Source organism: Mesoplodon bidens (genome assembly GCF_964165515.1).
Source record: "Mesoplodon bidens genome assembly, chromosome: 4".
NCBI lineage: Eukaryota > Metazoa > Chordata > Mammalia > Artiodactyla > Ziphiidae > Mesoplodon > Mesoplodon bidens.
The window spans coordinates 145589265-145597923 of record NC_138160.1 but is presented as its reverse complement, the minus strand read 5'-3'; the positions used below and the strand labels follow the sequence as shown (position 1 = coordinate 145597923).

Genomic DNA, 8659 nt, shown 5'->3' with positions numbered 1-8659 from the left:
CCTTGTATTAGTCTTTATTGTAAAGTCTATTTTGTCTGATATGAGAATTGCTACTCCAGCTTTCTTTTGATATCCATTTGCATGGAATATATTTTTCCATCCCCTCACTTTCAGTCTGTATGTGTCCCTAGGTCTGAAATGGGTCTCTTGTAGACAGCATATATATGGGTCTTGTTTTTGTATCCATTCAACCAGTCTGTGTCTTTTGGTTAGAGCATTTAAGCCATTTAAATTTGAGGTAATTATTGATATGTATGTTCCTATTACCATTTTCTTAATTGTTTTGGCTTTGTTTTTGTGGGTCTTTTTCTTCTTTTGTGTTTCCCACCTGAGAATTTCCTTTAGCATTTGTCATAAAGCTGGTTTGGTGGTGCTGAATTCTCTTTGCTATTATTTCTTGTCTGTAAAGCTTTTGATTTCTCCATCTAATCAGAAGAGCTCCTTGCTGGGTAATCTTGGTTGTAGGTTTTTTCCTTTCATCACTTTAAATATAGCAGCTATTCCAAGATTAGAGTTCATTTGTGTATCCCGTGTATACTGGGAAGGCTTAGGTTTGCCCCCAAACTCCCAGACATCCAAAATGTTGTTGGGTAAACCACCGCATTTGGTAACTTCTTGATATCTTAAATTTGTATCTCCTGCTGATATAACTGTAGCTGACTTTGGAGCCTCTTGTATTTTCTTTAAAACGGTTTTCAACTGATTTATTCATTCCTTACCATGCCCTCTGGCGCTCTCCAAATGAGAAGTCATAAGCAATTTTCAGTTCTTGACACACTCCCATGCACACACAAATAGTTTCTCATCATTTTTGTATTTGGAAAAGGAATAATCTCTTGGCTTAAATTTCAGTCTCTATTTCTTCAACATTTTAGCTGTGAAATATACTTCTTCATGACCTGTACTAATCTTATAACCACTTGCTTTCTTCTTTAGGTAGGTGTAACATGGGGGAAATAATTTCCTGTAGAAATATCCCATCTGGGTTGTGCAAAGCTAAATAGGAACACACCCCTTGAACCCTCTCTAGCAGATTGTTTACATCCAATCCATCAATATTCCAGGTAATGAAAGAGAACAGGCTGCCATCTTCTTGTGAAGCATTTTCAGATATGCTGGTTTTAGAGCTAATGGAATCACTTGTTTCTTCCTTGGCTAGGTCAACGCAGTACTCAGGCTCAGAGGGGGCTCTCCTCCACAGCTGGCTGGACGTAGGGGTTCAGTGCCCTTTCCATCTCCCAGTTGTTCTCAGCCAGGTAGCACTGATCCAGGGTGGCTCACAACTCAGGAGAGAGGCAAACTCCACATACAGTGGTCTCCCCTTCTTCACTTCAGTGTCTCCCTCTTTCCGCTCCACCTCCGGTCCACCCTCCAGGCCGCTTTTCCACTCCATGGGCTCCCCACTTGGTCCTCTCCCCCTGACCCAGGCCAGGGGGTAGGTGCCCCCCAAACTTTTATAGATACACGAATTTGTTTCTGGAGCACTTTCCCCCCGCCAAATAACAAACTTGAAAGAGGTTTGATACATTCCTTCAGCTCTTTCCCCATGGTTCCTTTTTCTCCCCAGAAATGTTCTTCGTTTTCCTTTCAAACATTCTCTTACCTGTGAATTTGAGAATCAACATCACTACTTTCTAAAATTATGATATGGCTTTAACCTTATTACTTCGATTTAAGTACTTTGGGTGAAAATGAGCTCTTTACAATATTATAATCATTAATAAATAGGGTACATAATCTATTTAATCAGGGATATTTTTTCCTTTCTTTGCTTAATCATGTTTTGTATCACTTTTTCCATTACATTTGTTTTAGAATGCACTGATTTGTTATTATATTTATTATTACCTTCCTTTTGAGGGCTCTGAGTTTATATTCCTACTCTTTTTTACATTTCTTCTTTTCTAATGTAAGCATTTAGCGAGATGAATTTCCCTCTCAGCACTGTTTTATTTGCATCCCACAAATTTTCTTATGCTGTATATTCATGTTCTTTACTTTTAACCTGGTTTCCAAATTTTTTTTAGATTTTCATTTGAATGTTACGTTTTTCAAACAATGTGTTGATTAATTTCTAATTTTTTGGAAAATTTCTTGTTATATTTACATTATTTATATAAGGCTGTTTCCATTATGGTCAGAGAATACTCTGTATGATTTCAATTTTTAAGCATTTGTGAAGTTTGTTTTATGACCCAGAATATGTTCTATTTTTGAGAATGTTCCATGAGTGCATAGTAATAATGTTTATTCTGCTGTTGTTGACTGGAGTGTCCAATAAACGTCAAATTAGTGTGCTATAAATAAATTGATTATTGGCGTTGGAAGGCCTTGTTCAATTTTTCTAATCGTAACTGACTTTTTTTAGTAGTATTGTCAATTTCTGAAGAGAGTATTGAAACACCCAATGGTTTTTTGTTGTTGTTGCTTCTTTGAGGAACGTGGGCCTCTCACTGTTGTGGCCTCTCCCGTTGTGGAGCACAGGCTCCGGACACGCAGGCTCAGCGGCCATGGCTCACGGGCCCAGCCGCTCCGCGGCATGTGCAATCTTCCCAGACCGGGGCACGAACCCGTGTCCCCTGCATCAGCAGGCGGACTCTCAACCACTGCGCCACCAGAGAAGCCCAGGTCATTTTTTTTAATGAATTAAAAAAATATATTTTTTGGCCACACTGCGTGGCATGGGGGATCTTAGTTCCCGGACCAGGGATCAAACCCGCACCCCCTGTAGGGGAAGCTCAGAGTCTTAAACACTGGACAGCCAGGGAAGACCCCAGGTCATCTTTTTTTTTTTTTTAATGCATTTTGAACTAGGTTGCAGACAGCAGTAGATTTCACCCCTAAACGTTTCAGCACACGTATTAATTAGACTTCAAAATTTGACTGGGGCTGGAAGATCTTCCAAGGCGGCTCATTAAATGGCCAGCAATTTGGTGCTGACAAACTGGTTCCTCTCCACGTGGACTTCTCCACGGGGCTGCTCATGGCATGGCAGTATCTTCATGGCATGGCAAATGGCTTCCCTTAGAGAGGGAGCAATCTAAGAGACCAAGGAGGAAGCTTCAGTGTGTTTTATGATGTAGCCTCAGATGTCACAGCCGTTTTTACAGCATTGTATTGATCCCGTGGGTCACATCTAAATGTGGGAGGAGACTGCACAGGGCATGAATAACAGGTGTTTAGGATCATTGGTGACCATTTTGGAGGCTAGCCAACACACCCTTTTCTCCAGGCCACATCTCCACATCAGCCCAGAATTTCTTTTATTCTGCTTAAGTTTGCCCCTGAGTGACTGGTTTGATTGTAGCTGTTCAGGGCCTCCGGAATTCATGGCTGGGGTTGGGACAACTTGGAAGGTCTCCTTTTCCCCTTTATTTTACTCCTCTCCCCTCTCCATCCTTCTCTGCCTTACTCCAGCTCCAGCCTTCCTTTTCCACGAGTCCTCTTTGAGCAGTAGATGTTCTGAGGGCCAGCTGGGAATGCAGCAGATCAGAAGGGTCTTCTGGGGCAGGAAATGTTGGGGGAAGGTTTGCTTCCTGAGCTTCTGTCACCTCCTGTGTAATGGGAGCTTGGAGCATCAGTTGGCTTGTCAGAACTGCTGTTGTGTTCCTTATTCTGAGACTGGGGTCCTCAACATTTCTTAGGGCAGGGGACACTTGCGTTGATTGGGCTCTACCCACTACAGTTGGGGACAGAAATATCTGCATTGCAAGAGGAGGCTGAAGATTTGCCAGCTGGGGCTCAAAATATGCCTTGTGTCTGGGATAAAGGAGGGATTACGGAAAGGGCAGGCATCTCTCCTGTTGGGAGGAACTTGAGGGACTTGCATCCTGGGGTCCTGTCCTCATTTGTCTTGAAAATGTTGCTTACTGATGCTTCTATTAACTCTTATTTTGCGATAATGAGAAGAGAGGTACTTTTCTGGGGATCTATTTGACATTCCTTTTTTTTTTTTTTTTTTTTTTGGCTGCACCACACGGCATGCAGGATCTTAGTTCCCCAACCAGGGATCGAACCTGCGTCCCCTGCAGTGGGAGCACGGAGTCTTAACCACTGGACCACCAGGGAAGTCCTGACACTCATGTTGGAGAACCTGGTGGGTTGCCTGTTGAGACTCTGGTCATTACTGTTCTTGGGGGACACAAGGGATACTCTTTGCTGGGGATACTTTTACATCCAGTGTTGGGGAACCAAGAGAGGCAAGCTGGGGTTTGTGTTGGGTGAGAATGGTGTGGCATTTTTTGGGTGTCCTTTCTTCTTTAATGTGTAGGGAGTCGTAAATTGCTCTTTGGGGTTTCCATCATCTGTAACCTTGAAGACATGCGGGGGGCGGGATTGCTTGCTGAACGTTCCACCATGGAACCGTTACGATGTTGGAGTAACTGGGTGGTATGAGGCGAGGGTTCTTGTTTCTCTGGTGCTGAGAGATTCACTGCTGTCTGGTGCACTCATTTTTCAAGCATTGGTGTGACAGGGAGGGGTTCACTGGATGGAGATCCCATTGTCTCTAACTTTGGAAGAGAATTGGAGTGACAATTGCATGGGATTCCATTTATCTCTAGTCAGAGGACTGGGGGGTCTTTTACCTAGAATGGAGGGGTGACTAGAAGAGTCACTTCCTGGGCCTCCCCTTGTCTATATTGTTTGTATAGTTGGGGTCGGTCTTTGAGCTGGGGTTGAGAAGCGGCTGAGGGACTCACTTATGGGGCTGCTGTCATGTTTAGTATTGAAGTGAATGGGGAGGGGTGCTTGCTGGAGTTCCCACCATGTCTAGCTTTGGGATGATGCAGGTCTTGTTTGCTTGGACTCCATCATTTGTGTTTGGATGACAGCTGTTGTCTGAGGTCCTGATGCCTCGTGTCGGGGATGAGGGGACAGCTGGTCACTTTATAGGGTTTCTGTGGGCTCTACTGTTGGATGCAGGCTGTGAGCATCACCTGCTGGAGCTCCCATCTTGGGGGTGGACTGGGGGGTTGCTTGCAGTGGTTTCCATCATCTCTAGTGGGGTATCGGTTTAATGTGTTTTGAAAGCATCTTTCTTTGACAGTGAGAAATTAGCTCTCATTTTCTACTGTATATTTACTTAGTTGTTCAACACTAGTATACATACAAAGTAGTTTCAGAAGTGCTAATGTGTCATCTGAAAAACAATTTTTTTTAAACTAGAGTACAGAATTTCTGGACAGTTCTTTTTGTATTCAACCTTACAGTATCCAATCAAAACAGTCTTCTAAAGTAAATTTGGTTTCCTTTTTGCCCCGTTCGTTGTGGTTATGTTATTCATTTGTCATACAGTTAGGTTCATTTGTTATAGTTTGCATTCCCTCCACTATCTGGGGGATTAATTTTTCTTTTTAAACCCACAATAATATTCACTCTCTGTGGTGGTTGGTACAGTTCTGTAGGTTTTGGCAAATGCTGGAGTTATGGGTCAATCAACACAGTCACGACTGAACATGATACACACGTGAACATCAACACATTTGTGACAGAACAATTTCATCACTCTCAAATCCCTTTGTTCTGCCCCTTTGTGGTCACCCCCCTCTTACTCCTTGCCCCTAGAAACCACTGATTTGTCCTTCCCTAAAGTTTTGCCTTTTCCAGAATGTCATACAATGGAATTATACAATAAATGTCTTTTTGTCTCTGGCTCCTTTCACTTGGCACAAATCTGATTTAAATTTAGGTATGTTACATACAGTACAATGTAGAGACCTTAAGTGTATAGTTCAGTGTGTTCTGACAAATGCACATACCTATGCTCCTACTAAGATACAGAGCACTCTCCTCACCCCATAAAGTCCCTTCATGTCTCTTCAGTCAATCCCTGCCCCTCCCTCACAACCTGAGCTTAGATGCAACCACTGTTCTGATTATTTTCCTATCACAGATTTTTTGCTTGTTCTTGAAATTCATACAAATATAACTGTACAATATTTACGCTTTTGAGTGTGGCTTATTTTGCTCAGTAAAATCCCACAGTGAATTTTAATTAATTCATAATAAAAGATGAAATAAATATACAATGTTTCCTATATACCAGGAAGTCTCTTAAGTGCTTTACATGTATTGATTGAATCCTTAGTATATGTCTAAAAAGTAGGCACTCTTATTGTTTCCATTTTACAGATGAAAAAACTTTGGCATGAAAAGTCTGTCACTTGCCTAAGGTAACTATTTCTAAAGTAGAGAACCAGGATTTAGCAGAATAGGAGACTGAACTGTGATAACTTAAAAATGGAGACTTCCCTTGATCCCATGGGGGAGTTCCGGAGCTGGGGCTGACCCTCAGGGGTGTCTCAAATTGAGGCAAAGTAATTGTACCTTTGTACCCCCCAAATGAACCAGTCATTGGAAGTGGACTGGCCCCTGGACAGTTGCCATAATCTTAGGTGTGGCACTTTTCTTTGGCCCAAGGGAATTCCCAGAGAGGCTGTCAGCATGATCCATTAGCAGCCAACACTTCCACCAGCTGGGGAAGTGACTTAGTCCTAAAAGAAGAAACTGGGAAATATACTGGTCTCCATTATGGTCCTCCAATTATGCTACTCAGATGTACTTGCTTCTTACAGTGAATGCACATAGGATTCTGGTTGCTCTTGTTGCCTGGAGAAATTTACAAGAGAAAGATAAATGGGACAAACTACAGACAACTGTCCACAGCAGCTATTCTCAGCTGTTCTAAGCATCAGCTGCAACTGACACTTATCATCACGTTCCTCTACTACCTTACCCTACCCTACGTTCCTTTCACCCTTGACTAGCATCTCCGCTGGTCTAGGTGGCTTACCTGGCGGGATGATCCAGATCCTCATCGAGGAGACTGAACACCTGGTCACCGTACCTTTCTCAGGATAGAGCTGCTACACTTGTTCATCAACAAAATTGGGAAAAGAATATCAAGAGACATCTCATTGGATTACCTGAATTCCGAATGTTTTCTTCTTTGCCCTCACCGTATAATAGAAAACCCACATCTTCTGGGTGACAGGACTAATTACCCATGCCAAAAGCCATGGTGATGTCTTTCCTTGTGTGCTGGCCTCCTAGCAGCCATAAAGTTCAATGGGGCTCTTACTTTGTCTCCCAGTGGAAGTGTTCGCCTTCTGGGAACCAGGACCTTTAGGTTATTTTTTGCACTTTCCTCCCAAGAACCCCATATCCATCTTGAAGAACACTTGTGGAGGAGACTATTTTACACCACAGATGGGAGTATATCAGCACTTTGACAGCACCCAGGATGCTAGAGTAGTTGATGGAATTCCTGGGTAGGGACATGAAGTTTCCACCCAGGTGACTGTTAAGAGTAGATTCTAAGCAGCAAAAAGGGTGAGCAGTTCTGGTTTTCTTCCCCCGCAGAGAACCCACTTACTCTACCTTGCTGCACCTTAGAAGGTTAGTCAGTATGAACTGTATCAATGAGCTTTCTCGCCTTATGGCTTCTGGTTGGGTTTAGTCAATGGGGAGCCTGGGCATGAAACAGGAGGATGAAAGAGACTGAAGTCTGGCACTGGCTATTTCTTGCAGAACCTGGGTCTGGACACCCCTGTCATCCTCTCAGCTCCTGGAATACAATTCTCTCCTCTCTTATCGCTGGATTTCAGTAATCATTCCCTCCCCTTGCCCCTTCAGGCTTAGGGGTGTTAGAGCACTGCCTTTAACAGCTACTGGATACCAACCGCCTTTTGTGGTCTTTCTATTGATACATCCTTCCTACACTACTCTGTAAGTAGCCCTTTTATGAAAACTCTACTTGAACTGCCCTAGTCTGAACGTCTCAGCTGTTTCCTGTTGGGGATCTAAGAGGCCAACTCATTGGAAGTATAAGGGAAAGTCCTAACAATAACCCATGAAACCCAACAAGAGCAGGATCCTCCAAGTCTTTTCTGCCACTCCATCTTCTCCCACCCCCTCACCATCCCCAGCTTGTTCTACTCCATTCACACTGGCCTCCGTGGTGTGGGCCTCGGCATACGCCAAGACCGCTCTTGCCACACAAATTCATGTGACTCACTGTTCCAACTCATTAAGATCTCTATGCAAGTGCACCTTAACTAAGAGACTTTTCCTTCCGATTCTACATGAAATAGCAGGATCCCAATCCCCTTTAACTATCTTACACTGCTTTAGTTTTCTACATCACACTTATAACAACATATTTTCTTGATTTTTCTGTAGGGAAAACCATTAGGATGTATTTTAATGGCAAAACTTGAGTTTCATTCATTGCTATAGACACCAGTGTCTCAAACAGTGCTTGGCATATAGAATACACTCAATAAATAGGCTAGTGGTTAAGAGCACAGACTGTCTGGATTCAAATATGGGCTCTACCATTTACTAGCCAGTGAACTTAGGCAAGTAATGTAAGTGTACCATGACAGTATTCTCATCTGCAAAATGGGATATTAATAGTACACCTTTCTTAAGCTTATACTGAGTACTAAGTTAATATCCATAAGGCATTTAGAAGAGTGCGTGGCCTTTGGGAAGAGCTATCTAAATGTTCAACCATTTATTATTGTATTGAAATACTCTGCTATGAAAAAATATGGCCCCTACATAAAAAAGAACAATTCACAAAACAATACCTAACCATTTATGTACCTATTTACATCAAAATATGTAAAGAAAAAATGACAATTACCAAGAAGAA

General features: G+C 42.6%; 1 pseudogene across 1 annotated transcript; it reads right to left on the bottom strand.

The window, feature by feature from the left end:
- Window positions 1–429: 429 nt before the first annotated feature.
- LOC308616410 (tyrosyl-DNA phosphodiesterase 2-like) lies at window positions 430–1393 on the bottom strand (annotated as a pseudogene). Its single transcript has one exon. The product of its transcript is annotated as a tyrosyl-DNA phosphodiesterase 2-like (transcript).
- Window positions 1394–8659: the final 7266 nt, after the last annotated feature.